The sequence below is a fragment of the Ranitomeya imitator genome, chromosome 3 (genome assembly GCF_032444005.1).
Source record: "Ranitomeya imitator isolate aRanImi1 chromosome 3, aRanImi1.pri, whole genome shotgun sequence".
Lineage (NCBI taxonomy): Eukaryota > Metazoa > Chordata > Amphibia > Anura > Dendrobatidae > Ranitomeya > Ranitomeya imitator.
Genome location: NC_091284.1, coordinates 500295835 through 500313408, shown reverse-complemented (window position 1 = coordinate 500313408; position 17574 = coordinate 500295835). Strand labels below are relative to the sequence as shown.

General features: G+C 41.6%; 1 protein-coding gene across 2 annotated transcripts in view; it reads left to right on the top strand.

Annotated features, from left to right (window-relative positions):
* The window catches only part of DMD (dystrophin), a 4179683-nt gene that overhangs the window by 2236843 nt on the left and 1925266 nt on the right, over nucleotides 1-17574 (top strand). Inside the window, exon 1 of one of the 2 annotated variants that reach the window (XM_069757654.1) lies at nucleotides 7298-7399. The exons of the other annotated variant lie outside the window; for it this stretch is intronic. The gene's annotated coding sequence lies outside the window, so the exon portion shown is untranslated. Of the gene's footprint in view, nucleotides 1-7297; nucleotides 7400-17574 lie in introns of those variants that run through there. 2 annotated transcript variants of the gene reach the window in all.

Here is a 17574-nt window from a genome sequence, read left to right as displayed (position 1 = left end):
CTACAGAACCTAATAATTGTATGATACAATATTGTTCTGCTCCAGGAAGACATCCAGGCCTCTCTTGAACCCCTCGACTGAGTTCGCTATCACCACCTCCTCAGGCAAGCAATTCCAGATTCTCACTGCCCTAACAGTAAAGAATCCTCTTCTATGTTGGTGGAAAAACCTTCTCTCCTCCAGACGCAAAGAATGCCCCCTTGTGCCCGTCACCTTCCTTGGTATAAACAGATCCTCAGTGAGATATTTGTATTGTCCCCTTATATACTTATACATGGTTATTATATCGCCCCTCAGTCGTCTTTTTTCTAGACTAAATAATCCTAATTTCGCTAATCTATCTGGGTATTGTAGTTCTCCCATCCCCTTTATTAATTTTGTTGCCCTCCTTTGTACTCTCTCTAGTTCCATTATATCCTTCCTGAGCACCGGTGCCCAAAACTGGACACAGTACTCCATGTGCGGTCTAACTAGGGATTTGTACAGAGGCAGTATAATGCTCTCATCATGTGTATCCAGACCTCTTTTAATGCACCCCATGATCCTGTTTGCCTTGGCAGCTGCTGCCTGGCACTGGCTGCTCCAGGTAAGTTTATGATTAACTAGGATCCCAAGTCCTTCTCCCTGTCAGATTTACCCAGTGGTTTCCCGTTCAGTGTGTAATGGTGATATTGATTCCTTCTTCCCATGTGTATAACCTTACATTTATCATTGTTAAACCTCATCTGCCACCTTTCAGCCCAAGTTTCCAACTTATCCAGATCCATCTGTAGCAGAATAGTATCTTCTCTTGTATTAACTGCTTTACATAGTTTTGTATCATCTGCAAATATCGATATTTTACTGTGTAAACCTTCTACCAGATCATTAATGAATATGTTGAAGAGAACAGGTCCCAATACTGACCCCTGCGGTACCCCACTGGTCACAGCGACCCAGTTAGAGACTATTCCATTTATAACCACCCTCTGCTTTCTATCACTAAGCCAGTTACTAACCCATTTACACACATTTTCCCCCAGACCAAGCATTCTCATTTTGTGTACCAACCTCTTGTGCGGCACGGTATCAAACGCTTTGGAAAAATCGAGATATACCACGTCCAATGACTCACCATGGTCCAGCCTATAGCTTACCTCTTCATAAAAACTGATTAGATTGGTTTGACAGGAGCGATTTCTCATAAACCCATGCTGATATGGAGTTAAACAGTTATTCTCATTGAGATAATCCAGAATAACATCCCTCAGAAACCCTTCAAATATTTTACCAACAATAGAGGTTAGACTTACTGGCCTATAATTTCCAGGTTCACTTTTAGAGCCCTTTTTGAATATTGGCACCACATTTGCTATGCGCCAGTCCTGCGGAACAGACCCTGTCGCTATAGAGTCCCTAAAAATAAGAAATAGTGGTTTATCTATTACATTACTTAGTTCTCTTAGTACTCGTGGGTGTATGCCATCCGGACCCGGAGATTTATCTATTTTAATCTTATTTAGCCGGTTTCGCACCTCTTCTTGGGTTAGATTGGTGACCCTTAATATAGGGTTTTCATTGTTTCTTGGGATTTCACCTAGCATTTCATTTTCCACCGTGAATACCGTGGAGAAGAAGGTGTTTAATATGTTAGCTTTTTCCTCGTCATCTACAACCATTCTTTCCTCACTATTTTTTAAGGGGCCTACATTTTCAGTTTTTATTCTTTTACTATTGATATAGTTGAAGAACAGTTTGGGATTAGTTTTACTCTCCTTAGCAATGTGCTTCTCTGTTTCCTTTTTGGCAGCTTTAATTAGTTTTTTAGATAAAGTATTTTTCTCCCTATAGTTTTTTAGAGCTTCAATGGTGCCATCCTGCTTTAGTAGTGCAAATGCTTTCTTTTTACTGTTAATTGCCTGTCTTACTTCTTTGTTTAGCCACATTGGGTTTTTCCTATTTCTGGTCCTTTTATTCCCACAAGGTATAAACCGCTTACACTGCCTATTTAGGATGATCTTAAACATTTCCCATTTATTATCTGTATTCTTATTTCTGAGGATATTGTCCCAGTCTACCAGATTAAGTGCATCTCTAAGCTGGTCAAACTTTGCCTTCCTAAAGTTCAGTGTTTTTGTGACTACCTGACAAGTCCCCCTAGTGAAAGACAGGTGAAACTGTACAATATTGTGGTCGCTATTTCCTAGATGCCCGACCACCTGCAGATTTGTTATTCTGTCAGGTCTATTAGATAGTATTAGGTCTAAGGCCATGTTCACACAGTGCGTTTTTTACCGCGGAACCGCGGCGGTTTTGCCGCTGCGGTTCCGCAGCTGTTTTCCATGCAGGGTACAGTACACTGTACCCTATGGAAAACAGGACACACTGTGCACATGGTCCGGAAATTGTAAAAAAAAAGACGCGCTGAATAGCTCCCGGAAAAAAGAAGGAGCATGTCAATTCTTTTTCCGGAGCCGCAGCGGTTCTGCACCCATAGACCTCCATTGTGAGGTCCAAACCGCAGTAAAACCCGCAGATCAAAAATATATCTGCGGGTTTTACTGCGGTTTGATGTGCAGAACCGCTGCAGCAGGAAGTGCGGGGAGCGGGCGGAAGTGCGTGGGCGGAGTGTGGCTGCCCCCCCCGTGTTCCGATCCCGCCCCCCCGTGCTCCGATGCCCCCCCCAGTGCTCTGATGCCCCCCCCGTGCCCTAATCTCCCCCCCTTATACTCACCCGGCGTCCCGGTGTCCGTCCGGCCGTCTTCTCCCTGGGCGCCGCCATCTTGCAAAATGGCGGGCGCATGCGCAGTGCGCCCGCCGAATCTGCCGGCCGGTAGATTCGTTCCAAAGTGCATTTTGATCACTGAGATATAACCTATCTCAGTGATCAAAATAAAAAAATAGTAAATGACACCCCCCCCCTTTGTCACCCCCATAGGTAGGGACAATAAAAAAAATAAAGAATTTTTTTTTTTTTTTTTCACTAAGGTTAGAATAGGGGTAGGGGTAGGGTTAGGGGTAGGGTTAGGGGTAGGGTTAGGGTTAGGGTTAGGGGTAGGGTTAGGGGTAGGGTTAGGGGTAGGGTTAGGGGTAGGGTTAGGGGTAGGGGTAGGGTTAGGGGTAGGGTTAGGGGTAGGGGTAGGGGTAGGGTTAGGGTTAGGGGTAGGGTTAGGGTATTTTCAGCCATTTTAACCCTAAAAAAATTCCTAGAAAACACACAGACTCTGGCTAGAAAACTGCATAAAAAAAACGCATCAAAAAACGCATCAAAAAACGCATCAAAAACGGACCAAAAAAGGACCAAAAAAAGGACCTGCGTTTTCTGCCAAGAGCTGCAGTTTTTTAAAAAACAGTCAGGAAAAAAAAAGGATGGAAATCCTGAACGTGTGAACATACCCTAAGGCCATGTTCACACAGTGCGTTTTTTACCGCGGAACCGCGGCGGTTTTGCCGCTGCGGTTCCGCAGCTGTTTTCCATGCAGGGTACAGTACACTGTACCCTATGGAAAACAGGACACACTGTGCACATGGTCCGGAAATTGTAAAAAAAAAGACGCGCTGAATAGCTCCCGGAAAAAAGAAGGAGCATGTCAATTCTTTTTCCGGAGCCGCAGCGGTTCTGCACCCATAGACCTCCATTGTGAGGTCCAAACCGCAGTAAAACCCGCAGATCAAAAATATATCTGCGGGTTTTACTGCGGTTTGATGTGCAGAACCGCTGCAGCAGGAAGTGCGGGGAGCGGGCGGAAGTGCGTGGGCGGAGTGTGGCTGCCCCCCCGTGTTCCGATCCCGCCCCCCCGTGCTCCGATGCCCCCCCCCAGTGCTCTGATGCCCCCCCCGTGCCCTAATCTCCCCCCCTTATACTCACCCGGCGTCCCGGTGTCCGTCCGGCCGTCTTCTCCCTGGGCGCCGCCATCTTGCAAAATGGCGGGCGCATGCGCAGTGCGCCCGCCGAATCTGCCGGCCGGTAGATTCGTTCCAAAGTGCATTTTGATCACTGAGATATAACCTATCTCAGTGATCAAAATAAAAAAATAGTAAATGACACCCCCCCCCCTTTGTCACCCCCATAGGTAGGGACAATAAAAAAAATAAAGAATTTTTTTTTTTTTTTTTCACTAAGGTTAGAATAGGGGTAGGGGTAGGGTTAGGGGTAGGGTTAGGGGTAGGGTTAGGGTTAGGGTTAGGGGTAGGGTTAGGGGTAGGGTTAGGGGTAGGGTTAGGGGTAGGGGTAGGGTTAGGGGTAGGGTTAGGGGTAGGGGTAGGGGTAGGGTTAGGGTTAGGGGTAGGGTTAGGGTATTTTCAGCCATTTTAACCCTAAAAAAATTCCTAGAAAACACACAGACTCTGGCTAGAAAACTGCATCAAAAAAACGCATCAAAAAACGCATCAAAAAACGCATCAAAAACGGACCAAAAAAGGACCAAAAAAAGGACCTGCGTTTTCTGCCAAGAGCTGCAGTTTTTTAAAAAACAGTCAGGAAAAAAAAAGGATGGAAATCCTGAACGTGTGAACATACCCTAAAAGTGCTGCTCCTCTGGTTGGATTCTGCACCAATTGTGAAAGATAATATTTCTTGGTTATTAGCAGAAACCTGTTGCCTTTATGGGTTTCACAGGTTTCTGTTTCCCAGTTAATATCCGGGTAGTTAAAGTCCCCCATAACCAGGACCTCATTTTGGGTTGCAGCTTCATCTATCTGCTTTAGATGTAGACTTTCCATGGTTTCTGTTATATTTGGGGGTTTGTAACTTCTGTGAAGCACTTGGGGGTTCAAAGTCCTCACCACACATCTAGATTAATTCCTTTGGGGGTCTAGTTTCCAAAATGGTGTCATTTCTGGGGGATCTCCAATGTTTAGGCACACTGGGGCTCTCCAAACGTGACATGGTGTCCGCTAATGATTGGAGCTAATTTTCCATTTAAAAAGCCAAATGGCGTGCCATCCCTTCCGAGCCCTGCCGTGCGCCCAAACAGTGGTTTACTCCCACATATGGGGTATCAGCGTACTCAGGACAAACTGGACAACAATATTTGGGGTCCAATTTCTCCTATTATCCTTGGCAAAATAGGAAATTCCAGGCTAAAATATCATTTTTGAGGAAAGAAAAATTATTTTTTATTTTCATGGCTCTGCGTTATAAACTTCTGTGAAGCACCTGGGGGTTTAAAGTGCTCAATATGCATCTAGATAAGTTCCTTGGGGGGTCTAGTTTCCAAAATGGGGTCACTTGTGGGGGAGCTCCAATGTTTAGGCACACAGGGGCTCTCCAAACGCGACATGGTGTCCGCTAACAATTGGAGCTAATTTTCCATTCAAAAAGTCAAATGGCGCGCCTTTCCTTCCGAGCCCTGCCGAGTGCCCAAACAGTGGTTTACCCCCACATATGAGGTATCGACGTACTCGGGAGAAATTGCCCAACAAATTTTATGATCCATTTTATCCTACTGCCCATGTGAAAATGAAAAAATTGAGGCGAAAAATTTTTTTTGTGAAAAAAAAGTACTTTTTCATTTTTACAGATCAATTTGTGAAGCACCTGAGGGTTTAAAGTGCTCACTAGGCATCTAAATAAGTTCCTTGGGGGGGTCTAGTTTCCAAAATGGGGTCACTTGTGGGGGAGCGCCAATGTTTAGGCACACAGGAGCTATCCAAACGCGACATGGTGTCCGCTAACGATGGAAATAATTTTTCATTCAAAAAGTCAAATGGCGCTCCTTTCCTTCCGAGCCTTACCATGTGCCCAAACAGTGGTTTACCCCCACATGTGAGGTATTGGTGTACTCAGGAGAAATTGCCCAACACATTTTAGGATCCATTTTATCCTGTTGCCCATGTGAAAATGAAAAAATTGAGGCTAAAAGAATTTTTTTGTGAAAAAAAAGTACTTTTTCATTTTTACGGATCAATTTGTGAAGCACCTGGGGGTTCAAAGTGCTCACTATGCATCTAGATAAGTTCCTTGGGGCGTCTAGTTTCCAAAATGGGGTCACTTGTGGGGGAGCTCCAATTTTTAGGCACACGGGGGCTCTCCAAACGTGACATGGTGTCCGCTAAAGAGTGGAGCCAATTTTTGATTCAAAAAGTCAAATGGCGCTCCTTCCCTTCCAAGCCCTGCCGTGCGCCCAAACAGTGGTTTACCCCCACATATGAGGTATCAGCGTACTCAGGACAAATTGGAAAACAACTTTTGTGGTTCAGTTTCTCCTTTTACCATTGGGAAAATAAAAAAATTGTTGCTAAAAGATAATTTTTGTGACTAAAAAGTTAAATGTTTTTCCTTCCATGTTGCTTCTGCTGCTGTGAAGCACCTGAAGGGTTAATAAACTTCTTGAATGTGGTTTTGAGTACCTTGAGGGGTGCAGTTTTTAGAATGGTGTCACTTTTGGGTATTTTCAGCCATATAGACCCCTCAAACTGACTTCAAATGTGAGGTGGTCCCTAAAAAAAATGGTTTTGTAAATTTCGTTGTAAAAATGACAAATCGCTGGTCAAATTTTAACCCTTATAACTTCCTAACAAAAAAAAATTTTGTTTCCAAAATTGTGCTGATGTAAAGTAAACATATGGGAAATTTTATTTATTAACTATTTTGTGTCACATATCTCTCTGGTTTAACAGAATAAAAATTCAAAATGTGAAAATTGCGAAATTTTCAAAATTTTCGCCAAATTTCCGTTTTTATCACAAATAAACGCAGAATTTATTGACCTAAATTTACCACTAACATGAAGCCCAATATGTCACGAAAAAAGAATCTCAGAACCGCTAGGATCCGTTGAAGCGTTCCTAAGTTATTACCTCATAAAGGGACACTGGTCAGAATTGCAAAAAACGGCAAGGTCTTTAAGGTCAAAATAGGCTGGGTCATGAAGGGGTTAACTGTTGGTATTCTTATCTGATCAACATAAGGTAGTTAGAACCTAAGAAACGCCACCTGGTTCATTAAATAGTTAACAGACACAACTGAATTTGCCCTGCTGTATTATGCTCTACAACAATTCAGTGCTATCAGGTCTGTAGTGCAGAATGTCCTTCCAGCTTCAGTAATAAATTGTGCTACTGATGTATTTTCCCAGAATGTTAAAGCTCGTCAATGAAGAAGAAGAAAAAAAAAGAATCTGCAGAATAAAAATTCTAGATAACCCCTAGCATGGGTTTAATTCATTTTAATGTAGCAGTACAATAGCTATGACTGTACAGAGGAACCCAGTCCATTACCCTGCTGAGCTGCAGGCCAGATTTTCCATTGAGCTTTCGCTACACACAAAGTTGGCTGGTGTGTCGTTCAGCATCCCGGTAGCTCCTTTTTTCCCTCAGACTAGCAATGGCAAAGCTCTGTACAGATGCACTGCTGGATTCTCTGAACTAAAATCAGCTGTGGGACCCTATATTTATTTATTTCAGCATCACCGTCAAGGTAAGGCTTCCCGATAGAAAGAACCAGGCTGACAAAGGAGGCTTCATTTATTACAGAAAAAAAGGATTCCTGCTCATTCATTTCAGCCAGCATCTTATAGTAAGTCCTCCTTTCTGATGCAGGAGATTGAGAGCAGTAGGTGGGAGGGGGATGCTTTTTGTACTTCCATCCAAAGGTCTATGGGAACTGCTGTATCGTTCCTTGCTGTATTAGAAAGTGGTATACCGAAGCCTTCTCCGCTCTGAATATGTAGCTGAAGTGGTGTTTGTGCCCTGTGATATTGTTGGCTGCATGTCATCTCATTCCAACATGTGCATAGGGCCGTCAGTACAGGCACGCAAGGAGCACTCAGCACACCGCCTGTCATTGCTTTTGAAGTGTGTTTGCAGATGATTCTGCCTCACTAAAGAAAATGGAGCTAACTTACATAAATTCTTTGGCTAATGCAGCCCAGCAAGCAAGCAACTGTATTTCCTTGCTGAATAGCTGATATTGTATGTTGCCATATCCTCATGCTATAAGATATTACAATTGTTAAATATTGTGGGAATTGTCGGGTTGCGTCTTCTCATCTCATACCCTCCGGTAATTACTTATGAGGTTGATGAGGAGCAAATATATGTAATTTTGTTCACTGTCATGCACAACTCTTAGAAGTACTGCTTGGTGTTATATTGGACACCTAGGACGTTGATAGGTGGATGACGTCCAACAGGATTTCTAGCTGCTATTGCTAAAGAGTTTACCCAAAACTATCGCTGGGATGAATTCTGGAGATCATGATTGCTCTTTTCTAGAGGGTAATTGGGTGACCTTACGCTTTTATTATTGAGATATGAAAATGTTTTAGATCACTCAAGACAGAAAATATGCTAAACTAATTTTATGGATTTAATTAGCTTGCAAAATGATGGGTCATCGAATGTGGTGAGCACCAACAGTGTTTTCTTCTTCTTTATTAGACGTGGTTCACGTGTCCAATTGGTGGTGTAGTGAGCAGAAAATGAAATAATGTAGTGAGCAGAGTATGGAAAGGACATAGAAAAGTCACGTGTTCTTACAGCGCATATTTTCAGTTTAGTGTATCGTGATGAAGTCATTCTACGGAAAACCAAGTGGTTTAATGGAATTGCATGAAAATAGAAAGAAATAATTGGCTTGTATTGTTTTAGTTTTATCTGAATTGGAGAAAAAGCAATGAATTAGATAACTGAAGCTCACCTCCCCCACCCCAGCCAAAAAAAAGCAAGTATACATGTAAACCCAGTTTTAGGAACATGGGTCCTACCATCCAAAGAGTAACATGCATTTAGATTGTTGCTACATGGTGACACTGGTCATGCAACATTGCATCTGTCAATGAGTTTGTGTTGCAACCTGTGATCCACCATGAGCATGATATGGCAGTTGCAAAAAATCAATGCTTAAAAGTCCTATGTGAGCTTTCCCCCATACAATTTTTATGTAAGTCACATGCCACCTGTCTGCTTTCTATCAGGTCTCAAATAGTCAGGCAACAGCATGTTACGGGGATGTTTTTGGCAGCATGACTTGTCTGAGACTTGCTGTCATGTGACCAGCATCATCAGATAGCCCTAGCTTTATACGGCAAATTTGACTTGACAGTTGTACATAACTAGCATTGTTCCTTATTTCACAGGAATTCCTTGGCTTTTTGATTGATTTGATTTTAATCTGGCTGTCTCTCTAACAATGCTGCAGACATACTATATGTTTTGTATGAGTTACAGCTTACAGCTTTATATTGATGACCTATTCCTGCGATCATTATCAGATCAGACCCAACACCTATACTCCCACCAATGAGCTGTTATCACCTCCGCCAGCCCCTTATGTAAACAGTATAAGGCGTGAAACAGTACAGTGCTGCTCTAAGTTTTAATGGCTGTTGCCATAAACTCCACGTCAGCTCATATTTAATTCAGAATAGAGCCTACACATACCATGGCTATGTTCAAGTGAATAGGCAAGAATATCAAGTTATGTAATCCACTATCTGTATTCACTATCTATATATAAAGCACGAAAACTGTCAGAACAATCTAAACACCTCTTTGCAAAGATTTAGGACAGCATAGCTGAATGTTTGCATTAAACTGGTTCCTAGAATCAATAGAGAATCCACACTGAAAAATAAAAGAAAAGATGGTGTCTCCAAGTTATAACCACACAATCTATCTTTTTTCATATATAAGGCAAACCTGTGAAACAGCCAATTATCAGCTGTATTAGATTCTTTACCAACTGTGAGCCATGTGTGCCAAACATCTCACTGTCCAGTACCCCTTATGTTCACTTTGGTAGGATATGACCTGCAGTACCGAGCACCGGCTACGAAACAGTGTATGGAGCCGTGTTGTTGTGCTCTGCTTACATCTGCCACTGGTGGAGCTGATAGCAGCTGATCCATAGGCCACTTGCTGGGTGTTGCACCTCCACCAATCTTATGTCCTGTTCTAAGGAGAGGTGTATGGAGCCTCACATTCAATGATATGCAGTGGAAATTATGAAAATGTTATTCATGAAATCTAAAAACAGAAACTACGTTAACGTTTTGGCCCTGAATCCGGACCTTCATCAGAATGGTTCTGATTGCTGTGAGAACCAGGTGAGGAAGTATATAGCAATATGGAAATGGCAACTGCAATTGTCAAAATGTTAACGTACCTTATGTTTTTGGTTGACATGAATAACATTTTCATAATTTCAACTACATATCATTGAGTGTCGCGTTTTCATATAACTATATAACAATGTGGAACCCTACTCGGATACCAATTCATTCATAGAATGATATATGCCATCATCTGCTGTTCTAAAGACAGGTTATAATGTAATAGTAGGCAACCCTTTTAAGAAATAATTGCCACTATGTGCCACTTGTCCTTTCTGTATATGTGTACACTATCAGAATAGCTGAAAGCTTACTGCTCCTTAAATCCAGCCGCTGATGCCGCTATACAGCTCATTGTTTTTGCTTTTGTTTCTACCTGTTTGAGTAAGTGTGCTTTATGTAAATTTGTTTTTTTAAATTGAGCATGACCCGTTCCACTGTGTATAAAGAGAAAACTTGCAAATTACATTCATGCCCATTGCTTAGTAAGACAATATGAGAAGGTGTGAAAATAACTTCCGAACGTAAGTATTCAGATGACTTGTACAACTGCAGATTGATATTTTCAATGGGCTGTTCATTATAAGCCCTGCCATTGAGGCAGTGTGAGGGCTTTCAGAAAGATGGAGTGGTGTAATTACTAGGTGCACATGTTCATTAATCCTTCCTGGCTAGGAAAAGCTTCAAGTTCTTCTCCAGTGGCCCGTTTGTAAAGCTATAAATATCTAAATTGTGTCAGCCAAGAAGTCACACAGAATGGTGGCTCTTTTTGGAGTTCAATTTCATGCACTGTTGCATTGCTTGTGTAGGGGAGTGCTGTGGTGCCGTTTCACAATGAGCATCATTACTTTTCCCATCGTCGATCCAATAGGAAACTCTCTCCAAGTTTAACTGAAATGTTCTTGATGGTCCTAAAGGAAAGGAAACAAAGTCACTGTATCTGGTTTATTTGTACAATCTACATATTACCAATACTTTTAATGTATCACCCAACAGATGTGGTAAGATACATAGTGATGTTCAATTGTGGTTTAATGTTAGATAATCTACTTACAGCAGCTTTTCTGGTTTATAAATATATGAGGGGACAGTACAAAGACCTTTCTGATGATCTTTTTAATCATAGACCTGAAACAGGGACAAGGGGGCATCCTCTGCGGTTGGAGGAAAAAAGGTTTAAGCATAATAACAGACACGGATTCTTTACTGTAAGAGCAGTGAGACTATGGAACTCTCTGCCATGTGATGTTGTAATGAGTGATTCATTACTTAAATTTAAGAGGGGACTGGATACCTTTCTGGAAAAGTATAATGTTACAGGGTATATACACTAGATTCCTTGATAGGGCGTTGATCCAGGGAACTAGTCTGATTGCCGTATGTGGAGTCGGGAAGGAATTTTTTTCCCCAATGTGGAGCTTACTCTTTGCACATGGGTTTTTTTTGCCTTCCTCTGGATCAACATGTTAGGGCATGTTAGGTTAGGCTATGGGTTGAACTAGATGGACATATAGTCTTCCTTCAACCTTAATAACTATGTAACTATTGGTCCACATTGCTATAGCTATATTTTAGTTAGTGATATCTAATTGCCATTGTGAATATGACATTATAAATTATGTTTTAGCCTTTTGACTTGGATTATACCTTCCAGGGGTTCTTTTCCCTAGGGTTCACCCATCAATATGTGGCCATTGTGTCCACTTTGTTGGGACCACTACCGTTATGATCTTTTTTGTTTTTTAATTGCTATTTGTCACTTTGATTCATTTTTTCCTGTCCTCCAGTTTATCATTACTGGCTTCTCCCTACTTCTGGCAGATTAGATGCTAAATTACCCGTCTGGAGTTACATTTATGCCTTTCAATGATCACCGTCCCAGAGATGAATGTAAAGTTGTCTTATGGTAATAAAACCATTCCCCAAATGCAACATAAACCATTTGTGTTGCTGATATACAGTATATGGAGTTTATGGATGCTGATTATTGAGCTTTTCTAGTGCTCTGTTTCTACATAATGCAAAAATACATAGTTAACCAAAACATTCCTACAATCTGCCGTCACATATTTTTTTCTTGTTGTTTTATTCTCTCTGCATTAGAAAGGCAATGAGTGAAAATAAATCTCTTGACAGACGAATAAAAGGAATTAATTCCATCTTTGGGACATGAACAGCAAGATATAAAAGTGTTAACCAGCCTAAACCCAATGGGGTTTTTGCCACAGGCACAGGCTGGATATGAGTCTCCTTAGAATAAGTTAAGCAGAAGACAACTTTTGCGATGTTTCTGCTACACTAAGCATATATTGAAGGAAGATTAATGGAAAAATTCAGCTGTGTTTTGATCCATCTCTTATGTAATAAAAATATGTTCAAAATAATACATTTGAAATGTTACACAACTTCATAATGGAAAATATTAATATACTCATATGATGTCTTTACTGTTTTACAGTATTATAGAGGAAACATAGTCATGGACCATTCTCATACAAAAGTCATTAGTGGTATGCAATATACAGATAAACTTAACTTCAATTGCCCCCATAGGAATACATTGGGGGGACACAATGAAGTTATGTAATAAAGGTGATTTTTGGATAACACAATACCAATGTGTAGAAGTGCCTTTCCAATGGTGCTTGGTGGATATTGTGCACCACTTTGAAATGGTAAAACAGTATGGGATCACTGGTGAAAGACATTGTATCCTTGTTGGCTCTTTACTGAATAAGCATACCTAGCCATTCAGCAAAAAAGTTCCAGAAACTAAACGTGTGTTAGGACTGGCGTAACACACCAAGTATAAGATGAAATATTAATAGGTGCGTTCGCAGTCTGGGGTCCACCGTGCAGGTGAAAACCTGCTGCTAGTAAATGGCAGCGCTATATGGCGGTGGAAGCGAACCCTGTTAAGTCACAGGACCGCAATACCGCACTAAAGAGCGCAAGCTAAGAGTCGCCGAACTCAGTCCCAAGACTCGGGGTAGAAGTCCGTTTAGACTAATAGCGCTCAACACGCAACTGGGTGTGTTAAGTAACAATAGGAATATATTTAGAGCACCGAAGTGCGAACTGTGCCGTGCTGGCAGACACCACCAAGCACCCAGACGTGGGTAAGGAAGCGCACTACAGGCACGTTGCGCCGCACTGGCGGTCACAGCAATAGACGCTGATTCGTGTGTAACATGTTGAGTGGTTAGTCGGGCGCTAGGTAGCAGCCATACTCCTTACGCGAACAGTCATACAATGGGGTAGGGGTATTTAATGAACGACTTGCACTCACAACAAACACACGTATACAAATGTACACTAGCGCATGGCCGTGCGATCATGCGAAGCTTATATAGCTGCAGCACGTTCAGGACCTTCCAATAAAGGACCAATGGGAAGCTGCCACAGAAGTTAGCCCTTTCAGGACCCTCCAGGAGGACCAATGGGAACCGCTGCAGCATCTGAGCATGTGACCCTCGATCTCCAACAGGAGATCTCACCCTGGGCATGCTCAGAAAGGAAAAAGCAGGACTTAGTCCCAAAAGCGTCTGCTCGCTGCTGCCCAACACTGGCTTTAAAGGCAGAAGCTGGAATAGCAACAGCAAGCCTAAGCACAGAGTGATACTGAGCCAGACGCAAGGACCGACGTCTGCGCTGAGCAAGTTCCACTGTGGCAGGAGAAGAATGGGAGACCACAGCAGAAACGGCCCGAGATTCCCCCTGTGCAGAAGCGGGAACTCAACCCATAACAACGTGTGGCAGTAAAAAAGCTAAAAATTTTGGCAAAACATGTGCTTGGCCTAGTGAAAGAAATTCCAAACAAAGAACTTCTGCATTACCCTTCAGATAGGATTTCAATGTATTTCTAATATCTTATATAGTGACAATATATTCTTCAGTACTGTAATCATTGATATGACTGAACAGTTCCTAAAAGGGTTTTTTCTCATCATAGAAACAAAGAATTAACCAGGAATCTGTGTGAGGGCACGTAATTTCTCACAACAAGTAACTGTCACTTTGGCAGACCAAAATTGTTCAGGTCTTACATGTCTAGTTATTGATTTTCTTGTCTGTCAGGTAATGCCACATTTTCCCCCATGGCTGTCAGATGGGGCATCACCTCAGCAATAACTGAAGATATCCAGGAATTGAAGTAGTCAGGCCACCATAGACAGCATGCATTTACAGAATGTTCCTTTCATGATACGACTCTTTAAAGATCAGCTGCACTTATAGTTATGTATTTTCCTAGGAGATCGGTATAAGGATTACCTTTACTGCAATCTCAAATAATTGTTAATTTATATGATAAACTCTTAAAATATTTATATTAGAAATGGTACAAAATAGTGAATTTGGCATTGGGAAAGAGAATAATGAGAACTGCATGTGGTAAACTAAATGAACTGCAGGCAGACTAGAAGAAAGGCAGCGATTTTTTGTAGGGTTATCACCATGCACCTATTTGCTCAATTAGTTGCGGCTCACATTGAACATGGAGCATAGAGATCGCTGCCTTCTCTCTGTGGCTATGTGAGGTGAGATAAGGAGGCACGGAGGTGACGAGGGTCAAAGTGATTAATTTTCAAGTATATTATAGCAGAAAAATGTATTGAATGTAATTTTTTTCTGCAGTTCCTTCAGCAAAATCTTGCAGATATTATGTATATGATTGTTTTCTTCTTATCAGATCCATCTTGGCTGTTTAACACCTTTGTGAATTCATGTCACCTCGTCTTTAAATCATTTTCACTTTAACCCCTTAGTGACAGAGCCAATTTGGTACTTAATGACCAGGCCAATTTTTGCAATTCTGACCACTGTCACTTTATGAGGTTATAACTCTGGAACGCTTCAACGGATCCCGCTGATTCTGAGATTGTTTTTTCGTGACATATTGTACTTCATGTTAGTAGTAACATTTCTTCGATATTACTTGCGATTATTTATGAAAAAAACGGAAATATGGCGAAAATTTTTACAATTTTGCAATTTTCAAACTTTGTATTTTTATGCCCTTAAATCAGAGAGATATGTCATAAAAAATAGTTAATAAATAACATTTCCCACATGTCTACTTTACATCAGCACAATTTTGGAAACAAAATTTTTTTTTGTTAGGGAGTTATAAGGGTTAAAAGTTGACCAGCAATTTCTCATTTTTACAACACCATTTTTTTTTAGGGACCACATCACATTTGAAGTCATTTTGAGGGGTCTATATGATAGAAAATAATGAAGTGTGACACCATTCTAAAAACTACACCCCTCAAGGTTCTCAAAACCACATTCAAGAAGTTTATTAACCCTTTACGTGCTTCACAGGAACTGAAACAATGTGGAAGGAAAAAATGAACATTTAACTTTTTTTTGCAAACATCTTAATTCAGAACCATTTTTTTTATTTTCACAAGTGTAAAAACAGAAATGTAACCATAAATTTTGTTATGCAATTTCTCCTGAATACGCTAATACCCCATATGTGGGGGTAAACCACTGCTAGGGCGCACGGCAGAGCTTGGAAGTGGAGCGCCATTTTACTTTTTCAATGCAGAATTGGCTGGAATTGAGATCGGACACCATGTCACATTTAGAGAGCCCCAGATGTACCTAAACAGTGGAAACTCCCCACAAGTGACACCATTTTGGAAACTAGACCCCTTAAGGAACTTATCTAGATGTGTGGTGAGCACTTTGAACCCCCAAGTGCTTCACAGAAGTTTATAACGTAGAGCCGTGAAAATAAAAAATCGCTTTTGTTTACACAAAAATGATCTTTTTGCCCACAAATTCTTATTTTCACAAGGGTAACAGGAGAAATTAGACCACAAAAGTTGTTGTGCAATTTCTCCTGAGTACGCTGATACCCAATATGTGGGGGTAAACAACTGTTAGGGCGCACCGCAGAGCTTGGAAGAGAAGGAGTGCCGTTTTACTTTTTCAATGTAGAATTGGCTGGAATTGAGATTGGACGCCATGTCGCGTTTGGAGAGCCCCTGATGTGCCTAAACAGTGGAAACCCCCCACAAGTGACACCATTTTGGAAACTAGACCCCTTAAGGAACTTATCTGGATGTGTGGCGAGCACTTTGAACCCCCATGTGCTTCACAGAAGTTTATAACGTAGAGCCGTGAAAAAAAAAATTGCATTTTTTCTACAAAAATGATCTTTTTGCCCACAAATTTTTATTTTCACAAGGGTAACAGGAGAAATTAGACCATAAAAGTTGTTGTGCAATTTCTCCTGAGTACGTCGATACCCAATATGTGGGGGTAAACCACTGTTTGGGCGCACCGCAGAGCTTGGAAGAGAAAGAGTGCCGTTTTACTTTTTCAATGTAGAATTGGCTGGAATTGAGATCGGACGCCATGTCGCGTTTGGAGAGCCCCTGATGTGCCTAAACAGTAGAAATCCCCCACAAGTGACCCCATTTTGGAAACTAGACCCCCCATGGAACTTATCTAGATGTGTGGTGAGAACCTTGAATGCCCAAGTGCTTTACAGAAGTTTATAATGCAGAGCCGTGAAAATAAAAAATATTTTTTTTTTCTACAAAAAAGATTTTTTAGCCCCCAAGTTTTTATTTTCACAAGGGTAACAAGAGAAACTGGACCCCAAAAGTTGTTGTCCAATTTGTCCTGAGTATGCTGGTACCCCATATGTGGGGGTAAACCACTGTTTGGGCGCACGGCAGAGCTCGAAAGGAAGGAGCGCCGTTTTGGAATGCAGACTTTGATAGAATGGTCTGCGGGTATTATGTTGCGTTTGCAGAGCCCCTGATGTACCTAACCAGTAGAAACCCTCCACAAGTGACCCCATTTTGGAAACTAGACCCCCCAAGGAACTTATCTAGATGTGTGGTGAGAACTTTGAATGCCCAAGTGCTTCACAGAAGTTTAGAATGCAGAGTCGTGAAAATAAAAAATATATTTTTTTCCACAAAAAAGATATTGTAGCCCCCAAGTTTTTATTTTCACAAGGGTAACAGGAGAAATTGGACTGCAATAGTTGTTGTCCAATTTATCCCGAGTACGCTGATGTGCCATATGTGGCGGTAAACCACTGTTTGGGCGCACGGCAGAGCTCGGAAGGGAAGGAGCGCCTTTTTGGAATGCAGACTTTGATAGAATGGTCTGTGGGCATTATGTTGCGATTGCAGAGCCCCTGATGTACCTAAACTGTAGTAACCCCCCACAAGTGACCCCATTTTGGAAACTAGACCCCCCAAGGAACTTATCTAGATGTGTGGTGAGAACTTTGAATGCCCAAGTGCTTCACAGAAGTTTAGAATGCAGAGTCGTGAAAATAAAAAATATTTTTTTTTTCACAAAAAAGATTTTGTAGCCCCCAAGTTTTTATTTTCACAAGGGTAACAAGAGAAATTGGACCCCAGAGGTTGTTGTCCAATTTATCCCGAGTACGCTGATGCCCCATATGTGGGGGTAACCCACTGTTTGGGCGCACGGCAGAGCTCAGAAGGGAGGGAGCACCATTTGACTTTTTGAGCGCAAAATTGGCTGTCGTGTTTGGAGACCCCCC